Below are 18,624 nucleotides of genomic sequence, written 5' to 3'. Positions count from 1 at the left end.
ATAGGTAGTAGGCAGTTTCAGATTCTTATCCTTTTCTTGGATAGAAGACGAAAAAATGTTTCTCATCCTTTTATTAGAAAAGGAGAGTCAGTTTTAAATAAGTCGGTTGGCTATTTAAGAGAGGCATTCAAATTTGGGTACTAGAGAAAGTTTTAGTTTTTGCCTTAGAAAGGATATAGATAATCGACTATGGAGTTTGGTAGCAATTCGATCTTGGTCTCTCTTGTAAAAGTGCAAATATATTTTCTTTGAGGACATTCTGGGTTAAAGATCTTGGTGTGTGGGTGAAGATAAACTATGGAGATTTATATATTCTGATTAATCCAATCTTGAGTTTGGTTCGAGTTCGATCCCGGCTGATTGATGTCGTGCCCCTTGAAGTAACTCAGTTGAGTGAGTATTCCTCCTGAGTTTTCCAAGGTGTGGCTTCATTTGAGTGAGTATTCCTCCTGAGCTTTCCAAGGTGTGGCTCTGCATCAGAGGAGAGATAGGACCCTAGAGTTAATACCTAGGAAGAAGGTTAAATTTTTGCTACACCTAAGTCTAGAAACCCAAGCAGGAAAACCCATGAAAATCCCCTAGAATAAAAGGAAATGGGAGAACAAACACCTCTTCCCATGTAGTTCATTTAGAGGTATAAGTGCAAAGAGAGGACGGAAACACAAAGGAGAATATGGAACTTGTAATGATGAGTTCAATAGATAGGCAAGCATCAAACGATTCTCCAAAACAAAATGGAATAGGAGAACAAACCCCCCTTCGCCTTGAGATGCGTACATACCCAAGAGAAGGATGGCCAGCCTAAGGAAGATATCAAACTCTTGGTTTTTAATTAAACAAGAAGACATGTCTCAAATTCCTTGGAGGCTTGAAGTGTTTTAGCAAAAAATAAATCCTTCCAAACTAAGCTTGTAACCCTTGAGGCTAAAAAATACCCCTTCCTAGGAGCTAAAACTAGCGACATGTTGATCAAAGTGGAATAAGAATGGACAACTCAAAAAAAAAGTCAAAAAAAAAACATGAACTAAAAATGTGGATGTGGGATTTGAAAATAAGATAGGTCACCCTTTAATTAGAGTTTCAAGGAACAATGAGATAGCTAGGGAAATTTCTAATGGAAGGAAAAGGACCTTGGATGCTAATACTAAAAATAGGAATTCAAGTTTAGTTCATGGAACATGAGAGGGCTAAATAATCCTTAAAATTAATATACTCTTAAAAAAATTATTATGGAATTAAAAGTAGTTTTTTTCACTTTAATGAGTGAAAATGACTACTCATACATTTACCAATATTGCTAATAAAATTTGGCAAAATTCATTTTTCCATATCAATTATCATAATGGAGGCTAAGGGGGTGTGGTCATTATGTGGAACCTAATAAAATCAAAGGGGACATCACTGTTGTTTGTCATAATTTTATTATTTTTGCATTCACTTTAGTAGTTGTGTACATGGTATTTGTTTAACGTGTATGCTCCTAACTCAATCTAGGGAAAGGAAGTTTGGCATGAGGTCTTTTTTTTAATCCTTAATGATATGGACTTTATATGAATTATGACTATAAATTTCAACTCACCATTATTCCCTTTTGAGAAAATGAGAATTTTAATGAATTGTTATGATAGCATGATATATTTTTAAGATTTCATTAGAAAGAGTGGGCTTTTTGGCATTAACCTTTTGGGTCATCATTTGACCTAGTCTAGAACAATCAAAAAGGGACTAACCTCATTCAAGTCAAGTTAGATAGGTTTCTTGTCTCATTCAAGTAGGACATTGATGTAATGCAACTCTTAAACCTCTCCCAATGACTATTTATTATCATAACCCTATTATTCTACATTAGATTTATAGACCTCCAAGTTGACCTCTCCCCTTGTGGACCTCCCACCCTCATTTTCTCTCCAAAGTTGCTAAAAACTTATGTATGTGGTAACAAGCAACGAAGTTGGTCTACAAATAGAGAGTTGACATCCAAAATATTCTACATGGATATAAGTAAATGGGGAAAACAACATCCTACATGCATTAAAATGAACTTTCAAGTTCATCCAAGAAAGAGGAAAAGTCAAAAATTAATTATTTTGTTCAACCAAAAGGCATGGTGATCTGCAAGCTTTGTGCCTACAAATTTGTGTAAGCACATGTTTGCCTTTATAATAGCATAGATTATTAAAGACATCAATTTTCCACAATCCATCATGTAAAACAACAGTTTCTAGAAGAGATTGTGTTGGAGTTTTTGTGTCAACGTTTCATATCACACCCTCTGATCCATCATTAGGAAAAAAAAGAGTTGAAGGATGAGTAAGAACATAGAGGGATTCAATCTATGTTCTTACTCATCCTTCAGCTCTCTTTTGTCCTGATGATGGATCATAGAGTGTGATCCAAAATGTTGATACAAAAACTCCAACACAATCTCTTCCAGAAACTGTTGCTATACAAAGCATAGGTTATGTTATTGCAAGTGGAAATAGTAACCATTTTGAAAAGGTTAATTGTTCCCAACTAGGGACCATCTTATTGCATCCATATTTATGGGAAGATTCATTCTTACTCAAATTAATATATATTCTTACCACAATCTTCGATTGTACATTACTAAACAAAAAAATACATTGTAATCTCTAGAAAACTACTAGTAAAAATGAGGATAAAGAATTAAAGGTCCAAAACAAAAATACTTCTCTTGTCAAATGATTACTACTAAGAAAAATATTTACAAATTTAGTGAAATTTGAATGAAATTCAACATACTAGCATGATGATGATAGTGTGTGACAAGAGTATATAAGAGTTTTGGTTGGATTATCATTCCTATATTGTCATTGTTGGCAACTAGGCAATCCACAAGTGACTAATCAATTATACTAGTGATAGGATTGATCAGAGAGGTGAAATGGTCAAGTATTGGATGAATTAGGTAAAGACAAATAGCCTGAAGAAATTGGATACATGATGGTTATTATGACAAATTTTGATGAACAGATTGTAGGAAATATTTGTCAAAGGTATCTGAAGATAATTATGAAATAATATCTACCATGTATTTATGGGAAGGAAAGATTTGATAAGGGTTATAGGACATAGAAAGAAGAACAGTAAATTGGCAAAGTTTACTTATAAAGATTTCATGAACCGATATAGTTTGTGACAGTAATTTATAAAGTAAAAGGATAGATGTGAAGAGGTCGACATGAAGGCACAAAATTCAAGGAATTATTTCTCACTCATAAGATTTGAATTAGTACTTTTGATGTGGACTTATGGAAACACATTTAGGGTTTTTCCATTGCCTCTAGTATAAAGGTGATGGTAGATCAGTACATGTGACGAGAGTTACTGATATGAAATGTGAAGTTCATGAAGAATAATTGCAGTATAGTGTGTTTACATTGATCATAAGAAGAGAATTGAAGAGAAGCATAAAGCATCAATCATGCAATAAGCACAATTTTTAGATCAAGCCAAATTTGTAGATTCTAACAGGTTGACAAGGAAAATCCTCTAACAAGGTCACTTTTAACATGGTGTGCAGGACCCTAACAAGTTTGAAGAAGAAATCCTATAGCTAGGTGAATCTTAGAAGGAGTTCTAAGTCCCTTAATAGGGTAGATCCTTATAGATCTTATCTATAAATGTTCTAACAAGGTTTAACACTCTCAACCAAGTGGATGTAAAAGATCCTAATAGGAAAAAATTATCACTACAATAGTGAAGATTTGTGGGTGATGATTCCTACCATGGATTTTCCCTCTAACCAAGAGTTTCCATGTAAAAAAAGCTTGTGTCAAGTGTTTCATGTGTGAATGTTTGAATTGCTTTGTAATTACTAGGTTATTTCATTTGCATGTTTCATATTAAACAAGTTGATGGTGACAATTGTTAGATCTATAACAACCCCCCAATGCTTTGTAGTACTAACATGACATATGAATTGAAGGTTATTTTTCTTTTATCTACTATTACAATGAAATTTATTTAAATCAAATTTATTTATATTTAGCTATGATTTTAATTGATATAAATAAATGGTAAATTGATATTTATTAGAATGATATATTTGAAGCAATAATACATATTTACATTTATATAATGATAATAAGTTTAACGAACATATCTAAATAGTAAAAGAATGTTGCCTCAACAATTATCAAGCATAATATATGTAATTTTCATATCTTAAAAGTGTTGTGTAATTAAAAGTTGAATTCAAATATAAATCATTAAACTCGAGTCTTACAATTGATACTTTAAAAATTATTATTAATAAAATATGTATGATTATAGACAAAACTTAAACTTTAAATTATGAAAACATAATAGATAGTATCGCGTGATATTAAAATTATGAAATCATTATTTATTTATTTTAATGGAGGCCATCCACAAAGACGTTTTAGGTACCCGATACGAGCCCATGCGTGCTTGAAACCTCTTCGGCTAAGAGCCAAGGATTGAAGAGCATTCACGCTGCCAAATTCGCCCGGGGCACGATCTCGACCTCATCCCTTTTTGATGTCTTTGGACCTTGCACTCAACAAGACTTGATCCCTGGTGGGCTCTATGTGAGTCATTCAACTTCACCAGTAGACCAAGGGCCCATTGACATGAAATCGTTATTAATGATAATAATTTCAAATAAAAGTACAAATTTCTTGAACATATGATTAACATAAATTACAAATTTTCATAAATAAATTTTGATTATGAAGAAAAAATATTTTATTGGTAAAACTATTCCCCATGGTAGAAAGGTAAGTACTTTATAATGTCTAAACATGTTGAAGGAGCAGACTATGTTTTCCTTGAGCAACCATTATTGAGGGGAAAGTACAAGAAAAACTCACTTGATGTGAAAAGAAATACATTACATTTTTATTTGGGCCTTTCATATCAATATGACATTTTGTTTTGATCCTCTCAAATCAATATCTCCATGTCATTATGTTCAACATTTGAAATGAAAAGAAATAGCTAGGGATAAGTATACTAGTTAAACTATATATAATATTGTTTAACCCACATTGCAAGGACAAGAAATCTAATCATTCATGTCCCAATTATTCCTAATTCAATTTGTACTTTGATATGGCATTATTATTATTTTGCAATCTTAGTACTTTACAACATGTTTATTTTTGGAACATGAAACTCTAGGTGTCTTTCATTATGATATTAAGGAAAAGCAATGTTGGTCTAAGCTACTTTCAAACATATCATAATAATTTTAAAATGACAGTTCATGCATGTCACATTTATGGATTGAGATAAAGGGAAATCTTCCTATATCAAGTGTTTAATATGTCAAACTCAAAGGAAGTGACTTTTGAACACCCAATATAATGTACAAATCATTATTTCTGAATTGTACAAAGTCAAATATCAATAATGATCATCTACTATTTTTAGACGCTTTGTATAAATCATTTAGAATGTTGGTGTATAGATTTCAATGTAAATTTGTATAGTTATATTTATTATTATTTTGATTAATATAAATGTTTTCTATTACAGTTAGGAAATGGGTTTAGAAAGTTTTTTCTGAAAAATAAGGATAACAACTAATAAAGAATGGAATAAAATAGATTCTAAATTAGAAGTTGTTAATTAATATTTTAAAGAGACTTGAATCTACTTTTCATTAATGTTTGACAATACAATCAGGGTGAAAACTTAAAGGCATTCATAAATGTATGAAATGTAATCATTTTATCATATATTTATATTTCTATTAAAAAATTATCACTTTTAATTTGCACCAAGAAATGTATTGCTGTTCTAAGAATTTTTTATACTTTATTTTGGTCAAGGTAAACATTTTTAATTGAAATTGAAAATACATTTTGAAAGTCCTCTAAGATCTTTTACGTCGACAACTACAAGAGACATGAACAACAATCAACAAAGAACCTCACCAATGAAGACCTCAAACAACACGCTACCAATCAGGACACATTTTGGAATTGTTTTTGGTAAAGTTTATTATTTCTAATGTGTTATAATCCCCATTTAGAAATTACAAATTTGAGCTTGCATAAAACAATGCATTGCACCCATATGAATTGTTTATAATCATTTTTTGATCAAGGTAAATATTTTGGAATGGAATTGTGAATCAAATATAGATTTTGAAAGGTTTTCGGAACCTTTTACATCAACCACCACAAGAAACATGAGACAATGGTTAATAAAGTAGATCAAAGTGAACCCTGACCCCAAACAACAAGCTACCAATTAGTCATTCAACGAGGTTTCAATCAAATCCTTGCCAAAAAAAATTTGAAGAGACATCAAGCCAAAAACTTCAAGACCAACACAATGATATGAAGCATCTCTTCATTCCAAGAGTGAGGGTGCCCTTTGTGAATTTTTTTCAATTAATTTATTATTGTTAACATATTTTATTTCCAATTAAAATAAATATCAATTTGATTTGCATAAAGCAATGCATTGATATACCCACCCAATTTAATCACTTTGTTTTGGCCTTGCAAACAACTTTTAAGACATTTTATACTCCCGTGAATCTCTACTTAATGTTTTTTAGTTAGCTTTATTATTATTTTGATTAAAATAAATGGTTTAAATTGGAGTTAGGAACTGGATTTTGAAAGCTCTTTCTAGATCTTTTACATCAACAATCACAAAAAAAATTAGAGAACTACCAGCAAAGAATCGCACCAAACTAGACCCCCAAAAGAAGCTACCAATCATTCATTCAAAGAGGCTTGAATCCAAATGACTTTAAAGACCTGCCGAGCCCAAAACTTCAACACCTCCATAATGATACGAAATACCATCAGTTTATTATATGTTTTAATCCTTATTGGAAAAATACCACTTTGAATTTGGATAAAGCAATTCATTTCAGCCCTATGAATGTTTTATACATATATCCAATTTGACAAATAAAATATAGGACTTATGCATTGCAGCTATATGAATTGTCTAGGTAATAGATTTCTAGAGCTCTCTCAAAACTTTTTACATCAACAATCACAAGAAACATGGAACAACAACCAACCCAAAAATAGGCCAAAATAGACACGAACAAATCCAAACCTCCCCCAAAAGACTTTAAAGATATACAAGACAAAACTTTTAATATAAAACATCATCTATTTATTAAATATTTTAATCCTACTTTAAAAAAAACATTCATTTAAATTTACTTAAAACAATACATTACAGCCCCATGAATTGTTTCTACATATACCTAATTTGATGACTTTCCTTGGCCTTCTACAAGACTTTTAGACATTCAATCACTTTCTTTGGTCTTCTATACAACTTTATAGACATTCCATAGGCCCCCTAAATCTAAACTAGTCTTTTTTATGCCATGTCCACATTCCTTATTGACGATTTGACCAGGGGTTGTTTTCCAAAACAAATAATTTCAAAAACCCAAGAAAACACGGTGAGAAATGTCTCAATCCCTGAAAAAACAAAGGAAGATCTCATGGGTTGTTGCCTCTGATGCCACTCAACTTTGGACTACATATTTCTCAATTTCCCACTAATTACAATCCATGATATATGTGACAATAAACACATTCACATGTTGTCTTGTTATGTTGAGATTTGTAGTCTCTGAGCAAGATTCCATGTCCCAAGCCTTGGCATTTTGTGGTACTTTATAATACCCATTTATGCAGCAGAATCCCAGCGTACCATGGGGAAAAAGGCAAGAGTGGATCTGGTGACGGCATCCAACATGAATGTGATCTGGCATGGGCTCCATTCTTCCCACATGATTCCACACACCCCTTCTATTCCGAGACTGATGCATTTCTTTCATTAATGCATGTGGGTCCTCTCAATGACAAGCTTCACTGCCTAATACAGTTCAATAATTATCAAACCCATTTTTTTATATCTGTGTTTTGTAGTTTCCTCAGAAATATTATGAACATGGGATACGGAAAGAAATTCTTATACCATTGATGTCTAAGCATTAACAACCATAGGACGTAGACATATTCATCAGACCCAAATGTACATAGGGTGTTATAAGTCACTACGTTTTCCTAGAGATCAAAACGTACTATTGATTATATTTTTCCTGAAGAGAAGACTTTGTGATTTGGCACAATTGAGTTGGAGTAGTACCGATGGGTGACCTCCTCGAAAGATGAACTCTTTGATTCACACAAGGACATAGACATAGTTATTAGACCCAAATGTATATAGGGTATTCTAAGTCACAGTGTTTTTCTAGAGATCAAGATGTGCTATTGAATGTATTTTTCTTATGTATTTAATCTAGGAGGAGAAGACTTTGTGATTCAGCACATTTGAGTTGGAGTAGTCATGGGATGGGTGACCTCTTGGAAAGGTTGAACACTTTGATTGGTCTCTATAAGCATCACTTATTTGTAATGAGTTACGAGTGTATCATTAATTCTCATTAGAAATGAGTTCTTCTAAACTTTTACTCTTGATACATGAACCAATGAATTCCTCTCAAAAATTACACAATTAAACATTATAATAATATCATAGTCAAAATGCAATTATTTTAAGTTTTCAATTCAATTATTAGATACTAGAAGAAGTACAGTCAATAGCACATTTTGATTCGTAGATAAACAATAGTCTTTAAGCCAAACTGATTTGAAATGGAATAGTGTACAATTGTGGGAAAATGTACAACTGGCCCACTACACCCCAACAATTGTACTATGTTTTTCATCTTTCTGTGTTGTTACCTTACGAATATGGAAAATAGTTATCCACCACACCTAGTGTCAAATATTATTATTTTGGCATGTTAGGAACTCATTTCACTAGATGAAAAAATTGCACTGATAGAACAACTCTCAACCAGCAATGCATGTAGGAATGTGTGTGTGTGTGTGTGTGTCACTCAAGAAGCATATACCAACTAGAACAATTATTCATGACAATGTAGTTAAGGCCAACCATTAATCATGATGATAGTTCTCTTTGAACAACAATAATCTACAAGTAGGATGTTTCTTATGACACTCTAGTTAAGGCCAACCTTAAATCATGATGATAGTTCTCTTTGAACAACCATAATTTACAAGGAGGATATTTCTCTTACATAGTCAACAATTTGGGGAAATCAGAATGAGCTATCCAAGGAAATTTGATTATGACTTATATAAGACCAAATGATAGTAAATAATAATAATAATAATAAAAGAGTAATCTTAAAAATATTGGAAAAGGAGAAAAAAAACTCTCCACAATAATCTAAATAGCTACAACTACAATATTAAAGATTAATACTCATTCACCATCTTAAAACTTACAAAAATAATTGAAAACTCTCTAGAGATCAATTTAGAATAATAAAAATTACCACCACACACACACACACACAAAAAAAAAAAAAATTGCAATATATAAATACTCTCTTACTTTGATATACAAGAAATAAATCAATTTACAATATCAAAATACTCCCTTACTCTAATATACAAGAGATACCAGACTCTATCTAAAATTTAAACCCAAATTAAAACATATACCCAAATATTCACATGGTTATTGAGAGAGTGATACTGTTGATTCAAAGATTCCGTAATTATTTAAATTATGGAGAAGGCTAGCAAGATCTTTAAAACAAAAATACTAATAAATTAAAATTAATTTAAATTTAAGTCTTAGTAAAAATTAATGAAGATATGAAGAGTCATAATGTAGAAGGAAAAATAATATATAGAGAGGGAAAGATCATTATTGAATTATATTTTATAATTATTTATTACTTTTTATTGAACATGAATTATTGTGCAGTAATGTGATGAAAAAATTAGAAAATGGAAATTTTCTTGTTTTCATTATTTAAGGGATAAAAATTCTTAATTTGACAAATTTACAGACATTTTGTTGAAGATAAATTATTATAGAAAACAAAATATCTTATCAATTATTAGAAATTTAGTCAATTTGATCATTCTAAAACTATCTTATGAGTATTGGATTCTACTTACATAATTAATAAAAAAATAAGTTTAAACCACAATAAGTTTATGTTTGTACTAATCATGCAAATCATTAAAAATATGAGTTAGCATTAATAAATTAAAAGAGGGCAAAAAATTAGTCAACACAAATGAGAAATTAAAAGCAAGAAGGGTTAATGGCCTATTAGAGAAAAGGATACTACACAACCTTGTCTTTATTCACTAACTACATTTGATCAAAATCCATTTGGCCAAACATTTGTTACTCAATTTGAATCCCTGGGAATGTGAATAAAAGAAACTGATTCCAAAGAGTCCCACAATCTTAGAATTTGTTTGACCAAAGCTAAGTGTCAACTGATAGCATCTAGTGATTGCTCACTCAATAGAGTATTCTTATTTGATTATTCTAAAACCATCTTATCAGCATTGAATCCTACTTATGTAATTAATTATTTGAAAGAATAAATTTAAGTCAAAAAAAGTTTACATTTGTACTAATCATGTAAATCATTATAATTGTGAGTTGACATTACTAAACTAAAGAGGGACAAGATTTTATTCAACAAAAAAGAGAAATGCAAAGCAAGAAGGGCCAACAACCCAATAGAGAAAAGAACACTACATAGCCTTGTCTTTATCCACTAGTTGTTCTTGATCAAAAACCCATTTCGCTGAACATCTACGACTATTTAAGTCCATAGGAATGTGAATAAAAGTAAGAAATTCCAAAGAGTCACAAAACCTTATAATTTTTTTGATAACCAAAGCTAATTGATAAGTGACATCATCTAGCCACTTATCATTCAATAGTCACCACCACCTAAGAATTAGATTCACAAATAATCATTTTTCAATCAAGAACACAACTTCACTTCATGACATATGAAATGGCTAGGACCTCCATGTAATTATTTGTATGATGACCCTTTATAAAATTAAAAAACAAACTAAACACCTCCAAAACTATCACAACCTAATTATCTGTCAATACTAGTGTAACCGTGATTCCCCTAAGAATAACCATCAGTGTTAATAATTCAAAGTCATTGAGGGGGGGTCCAATGACCCTCTTGATATATCTTTTGCAAGAGATGTTTGTATATGTCCCTCGCAATCTTCTTACTACTCACCCAAAGAGAAGGATCATCATCCTAAAAAGGAATATTGAACTAATTGCAAATGTCAACATCTTTGAGATTGTACCTCCAACAAAGTCACACTTTGTTGAGAAAGTATACTTTGGATAATGAATAGTTTTTACCACAAGTGTTGAACAACCATCCTAGCATCAAGAAAAAACATTCAATCCCTCTAGAACCAAAAATGGCAAATAATAAAAGTGGGTCCAAAAACCTAGGGAACCTAAAGAAAAGAAATATTTATTGGAGAATAACCTCACTATCCAAAAAATGGAGACATGTGTACAAGCTTGATTCCAAACTCCCTAGTAGAAGTGTTGAATCCTTGAAGAAAGAGAGATGAAATAAAAGATGAGAAAAACACTCTTCACTCTTTCAAAAAAAAAAACACACGTAGAGGGGACATGGAAGCCTTGTTTGCAGAAAGTATCACAATTCATCAATTTTGAACCACAAATCACATAAAGAATTTGCATTTGGGGCAAGAAAAAAATTTCCACATTTGTGTCCACCTAGGCACCCATGTATCTACAAATAGTTGGCTATCAAGGTCCAAATATCCTACAACAACACAGTTTTTACCAAGCAAATCCTTTTCCCAGGCCAGAAAATCTTGCCCCACCAAAGAAGTTGCTGTTACAAGAAGAAATAATTTGAGCCAACTCTTTTTAAACCTCCTCTAACCCCCTGAGTAGCTATTCACAAAAATCCTTCTATTTGTCACCCATAGGCTTAGATTTTGAACAATCTTATAATCCACTACCATTATCAAACAAGCAATAGTAAAAATATCACAAAGGGGCTATACTAGCAGATGCATGGAAAAAGTATGAAGATTATCATCCCAAGAATCAATCTAAAGAAGAGATTCTCAACTTTTATTGCAAATCCTAAAAAGCTCACTTTTATTAAGTTAAACCCCAGTTTTTAGATTATGTCAAATCATACAATCCCTTCCCTCCAAATCACAATGAGAAACATCTAGAATGATAACTCCTTTTAAATACTTATTCATTAGAGTGAGAAACCAAACCTAAACCTAATTGGTACATCATTGTCAATATAGCTTGGTTGTGAGGACTTGTTCATTCAAGATTGAAAAACAAACAACAAGGTCTCCTCTTTTTGGGCCTACACATAGACTCAAACTTAATAAAGCTCCACTTAAAAGAATGCAAATTATCACTCTAAATAAATTATTGTGATAGAGCATCAAATTCCTTAAGGAAATGCGAAGGAGCTTCCAACAAAAATCTCTTGTAAATAGGAAGAGTGTAGATCACATATTGAACAAGAATCACCCTAGAAGCATCAAATAACCACTAATGAGTCTAATAATTATTATTTTTGATGCAACTTATCTAGCATAACCCAATTTGTCTTCCATCAATTAGAGGGATACCAAGAAAAAGAAAGGGAAGGAAAAATATTTAAAATATTAAAATATTGGCAATGTTTCTTTGCACATGTTCAAAAGTGTTAAAAATACATAAAAGATGTGTGGGTGTGGGGGTGTGTGTTGAATTTATAACTTTTTGAAAGATGTGGCTTCATGAGGATGAGTGAGCTTCATAAGAGCAATATCATCCACAAACTTTATATGGGAAATACTTGCAACCCATTAGCCTAGCTCCAGCCTTGAATCAAATTGTTTCACTTAACTCTATCATAAGCTTTGGGCATATCTAATTTGATGAACATGGATTATCCTTAGCTACTATTATAGAGTGAATGGCTTTAGAAGAAACAACCACCCCATCCAAAATTTGTCTTGCAACCACATAAACCCCCTTGCTCCTCCAAGACAAAAGATGGGACAAATATTTTAGCCTCTCTATAAGTAATTCAATTTAGTATTATTTTTTACACCACATTGAAAAGAGCATTGCACTTAAAGAAGTCTAATTGATTAGCTCCTTCCATTTTAAGAATAATGGCAAGGAAAGAAGAATTCAAGGTCTAGAGCATTTATTTACTACCATTAGATTCTCAAACTACCTCAAGAAAATTCATTAGTAATATCCAAACATTCCTTTAAAAAATCTTAGACCACAAAGTTTGTACTTATGCATCCCAAAAAAATATTTTCACATTCAAACAAAGAGGTCTAATATATTATAAATGCATTCATCTCATTGATGACTAAAGAGGGAATACATGCTAGAATGAAATTTTCCTGGGCTTCATAGAAAATAAAATAAAAAATCAATAGTGATATACAAATACTATTAGAGTTGAATCGTACTAGCCTATGAGTTTTCTTTGTTCTTGTAAATGATTTTTTTATCAATGCAATAATTTCATATGTTATCTATTGGGATATTTTTGTGCTTTGGAAAATGTTGGCAAATAAAAATAAAGTTATTTATTTAAAATTCAGAAATCTTTCCCATAATTTAATTAGTTTTCAAAATATTTTACAAATGAATTATTGTGACATGTTTTTTTTTCTAAAAATGAGAATTGAGAAATTACATATGAAGGAAAAGAATGAAAAGAAAATTCAAATTATAGGAGGGGGAACAATCTAGGTTGAGTTTTCATGTTCCAAAGAAATTTCTTTCATTAAACTCTTAAGTATAAGGTTGGATGACACAAAACCACCAATTAAACTCAAGGATATTAGGAGGATCTCAATGATTGTGATCCAAATGGTTAAAGACTTTTCATAGTAATCATTTCATTATTTTAATATTGTAAAAATGTAACTAAAGGATATTTGACTTGTCTCTTGTAAATGTCATATTTGAATATGCAGGATCATGTTGGGTTAAATGTAAACCTTCCATCTAAATGGTGAGGGATGTATATTCATATGTGTGTTTTCTCGACATAGGCATCAAATAGCATTACTAATTCATCAGAAATTCACATTTTGAAGTCATTATAAAGTCTAATTGGAGGACATTTGGACTTAGGTTTAAAATCAATATCTTGTGTTAAAATATGTAATTTGGATTTGAATCTTCTTCCATTATCTCCCAAGTCTTGGATTATGTGATATTCTAAATTGAATTGTCAAACCATTTAGGGTCCCTTTTATGATTTGCTGGCAAGTGCAAAATGTGGAACTCATCTTTTCAATGCTTTTCTTTTTAAGATAAATATGTAGGAGTGCTAGGGAGGTCACAATATCCCTAAATGTCTTCTCTTATCCATGTCTTAGGTGTTGCATCTCTAAGATATCAAAGTCTTTATTTGACCCTATGTCATCTTTTATATTTTATGTGGTCAAATACCATATGTCTTCTTGGGTAGTTTTGATATGTTTGGTATGTCCTTGGGACACAAAACTCCCTTTGGTTTTCTCACTAGTCAATATTTTTGTGCCTAATAGGACTACAACTCTCGGATTAGACATCAACATGGGAGTTTAACTCTACCACTAGGCTAAGACTAGCACTAGACTGAGACTCTAATTCATGTGTGCTAGTATCATCTCTAGGAATTAATGTATTCTTTGAGTACTAGTGTCATGTATAGGTACTTTGTCCTTAGATGCTCTATTTTAAATTTCTTATCATTTGAAGGGTCTTCTAATCATATCCCTTGGAAAATATCAAGTACAAAAGTTTCCCACTTGATCTCAAGAGTCTTCCCAAGGCATCATTTTGAAGATGAGTGTCACTCATCGTGTATTATGTATCTCCTTACCTTGGAAAACTTGGTGTTTCTTAGAAGTGACTTATCATCATTCGGATTGGTGGAAGGTTTACATATCCTAGTTAGGAGATATATTGTAAAGTTTGACTCCTATCTTTTGAGGTTGACTAGATTTTGTAAGCATGTCTTTATGGGGGTTACAAGATAATGATTCTATCATTTATTATGTTGTGTTGTAAAAGAACACAATCATAGACTCGTATATGAGAACCATTTATATGTGTTTTTTTCCTTCACATGTTCATTTTGGTGGATTCTCCCATGATTGTAAGTCTTTTGATAACTTCAAATTTCATACATAATGGTAAAATCATTCTGAATGTTTTACCTTTATGTCATTGTGTCTCATATGACACTTGCATGCATGTTGCGGTATGAGTGCACATATTATTACATCTTCAATGTTATCATTATTCTATCAATATTTTCCCTTTGATATTTCAAATAGGACATTACAAAAGTTAGATAAAAAGTAAAAGGAAAAGGTGAACAAATAAGGGGTGCACTTGCAACCTTGTCAGATGCTCCTAAGTATCATTTTTTTAAAGGAAGAAAAGTTTTGCAAGGGCACAAAGTTCCTTTATAACCAAAATTGGAACATACATAACTACAGTGATGAAGGGTTAGTTGCTAAAAGAGGTTATGAATAGATGATTTCAATGGACTAAATTCTATAGTAGCTACTAATTTTACCATTCAATTTACTAAGATAATTCCATGGTTAGAAATTATTTTTGGTAGTAACAAGATGCAACTTGATTTATGTGTGATGCATAGGAGAAATCATTGTCATTTTAGGAGTGCCATAGCTACACTCCAGGGGAGAAATTATGTAGAAAGAAAAAAGAAAATAAAGTATTTGTAGTATAGGTTTAAGCTAATAGATAAAGATATACTATTATATTTTTTTACTAGGGAAACTCCTAAAGTTATGTAAACAAAAATCATGAAGAGATGTTTGAGTAGACAAGTAGCATAGGAAACACAATGTTTAGAAATCCCCAAATCCCCCATAACTAAGAAATTGTATCATGTGGACATGCAAATACTCCTAGACATACATAACATAGTTTACAAATATGGTCCTTTAGCATTGCCTCCTAGTAGAGAGTTTCAACACATAACAAACCTAGAAACTAGGAGAAAAATAAAAATTACTTTTCCTTTAAGTATCAAAGGATATTTAAAGAGGAAATGAAAAAAATGCAAAACTTTGGATATAAGTCATATTCAAAAAGTTATAGTCCTTCCATATCCATGATTGTAAGAGTGAAAAAGTCTATAGTCCTAAAAAGTAAGCACCATTAATTAGGTGTTCATTTGAGGCCCATATATGTATGTGTTCCCACATTGATTTCATGTTCTGCCAATGCTTATTGTACCTTCAAATCAACATTATAAGACCAAAATTGACTCAATTTGTTCAAAACTCCAAGTAAGCCCTTATTTCTAAGAGTGGACCTCTATTTCTCCTCTAATCGAATAGTTCATTTCATCTCATTGGACATGTTAGTAATTTAAATTAATTTGTTTAAGTACCTAAAGTGGGTTGGACCTCTATTACTTTAAACTAATATTATGAGTCCTCCTTTTATTTATTTAAATTAATATGGGTCCTCTTTTATTAATGTAAGTTAATGTGTAAATCAATAATATGCTCTTTTTGTTTTTTGATAAGAAAGAGGTCAAAGCTAGGATCTTATTAATATTCAGAAATAGTACAATCCTAACTTGAAGGGGCACTAATAGGAAAAAGTCAAGTGGAAGTCCTTTAGTTTTGCTCAATGAATATTTAGAAAACTATAAATTATATTAAAAAAATCAATCCCAAGCCGCAACTAATTTATTTAGACCCTTTGGCAAGCTGGTGCCACTTGAAAAGCATCAACAAACCTTCTACCACAAGAAGCCAATGGTCTATCTTATTGATAAGTTAGTCCGTTAGTTGATTAAGAGTAATAAATCTTGAAAAGTAAGCATAAAAGTAAGGAAGATATTTGTTCCATTAGTAATCTCCAAACAAGCCCTTTTCTTCTTATCTTCTAGCCACCCATATTAATCATAATCTGGGAAAAAAAGAGCTTGTTGTAATTTGATTAATACATAGGAGTGAGAGAGATTACTTTAACCTATATGGTCTATTAGAATAATTTATGTAGCAAACTAGTTAAAATGATGTGCCTTATTAGAATAACTTATTAAACTTTAACCATATTAAATATTGAGAAATAATAAAACCAACAAGATAGACTAGGAAAAATTTGGAGTATAATTAATTAAAACAATTTGTGCAGACTGCTTAAGCCTTTGATCTAGTTTAAAATAGTCTCATAAAATAAAGGATGTGTTATTGAGAATTCAATTCCTTGTTGTCCAAATTTATGGCAACAATAGGTCCACGATAAGAATCATGAGAATCAAATGTTATTGTCGATAACAAAGAACTAGGACAGACAAGTGAATGCAAAGAAAAGACTGAGCATCATCTTTAAAATAATAGATAATGCTCTATTTTACATCCACAGATAGATGGCAACAAATAACTAAACATGCAATGCTTAGATAGTCTGGACACCTAGGAAAAATTATATAGAAAGGAAACCATCTATATCTTGATTGGATAATTCATCGTCTCTAAAGTCACCCTCTCTGTAAATGTGGTTGATAGTGGTGTTGTTACAGATTAGAAAAGGTCAAGAGCTTTTGATAGGATCGAATCCAATCGCCTATGGATCCTCCTTTATTAATTAAAATTAATACTAAGATTAATATTATGGGTTGTTTCAAGTAGTTTATTCTCTAATAAATCTTACTGTGGTCATTTTTTTTTTTTAAAGAGGGGTGAATGCTTTGACCTGGAGCTATGAACCAGTGAGGCCACAAATGGGGACCTCATCCCATGAGATTTGAACCTTGATGGCAAGGATATCAACACAACAACTTAACCATCACAACATGCCACTATTGGCTATCTTACTGTGGTCATTTGTTATAACTGTGTCATTTAAATTATTTTATTTCCTCACTTTTAGATGGGTCTCACTGAATTTTAAAGTTTGAGAGATATTTTCCACATCAATCAAGTCATCCTAGAAGTAGTTTCACTTTGATGTCTCTATATATGACTTCTCTTATCATTCATTCAACACACAATTGCAATCATTAATCATCACACAAGGAGATCATCTCAATTCAAGGATCCAAGTCTTAATAATTCAAACCACTCTTCTTCTCCTTAATCAAGTATTGTTGACAAACTGCAAGGTCCATTATTCAAGGATTATGTTTCATGATTTCATTTTGGTATTTTGTAGAGTTCAAGCTATTGTATTACATTTGTGGTCACATCCAAAGGAGTATTACAACATCATAACATGAGATAATTCAAATATAACTTCTATTTCACCTTTCCTTATGCAATTCCATTTCATTTGCATGGTTTATTTTTTAAATAGGATTTTGACTAAGGAATGCCCCTTTAGCCAACCTTCTTACCTTCTTCTTTTTTGTCCAAGAAAAGGATATGGAGTCATCGGATTAGATCTAAGTAGAATAAATACATTTGTAGGATCAGTTTTATCTAAAAGCATCAGGAACACATTTTAAACTCACCACTTCCTAACCATTTTGAGCCCAAATTTCTATCATAGTTCTATTTTGTTTTTCGTTTTCTATTTTTCATCATTTTTGGCTCATTATCAATCTGTATCGACCTAGTTTTGTCAACTTTCTAGTGACTTTTCTAAAATATTAATTAGCATTATCATTTTAATCCCATTCTAAACACATTATGTAGTGACGGGAAAACCTTCTCCCCATTTAGAGTTTGGGTCGCATCTTAAGCCTACTAGGTGCATTCTTCCTTCCTAATG

This window comes from Cupressus sempervirens, chromosome 11, assembly GCF_028749045.1.
Source record: "Cupressus sempervirens isolate cs-2001-9-10 chromosome 11, ASM2874904v1, whole genome shotgun sequence".
Classification (NCBI taxonomy): Eukaryota; Viridiplantae; Streptophyta; class Pinopsida; order Cupressales; family Cupressaceae; genus Cupressus; species Cupressus sempervirens.
The sequence above is the reverse complement of the archived record's forward strand: the minus strand, read 5'-3'. Positions refer to the sequence as shown.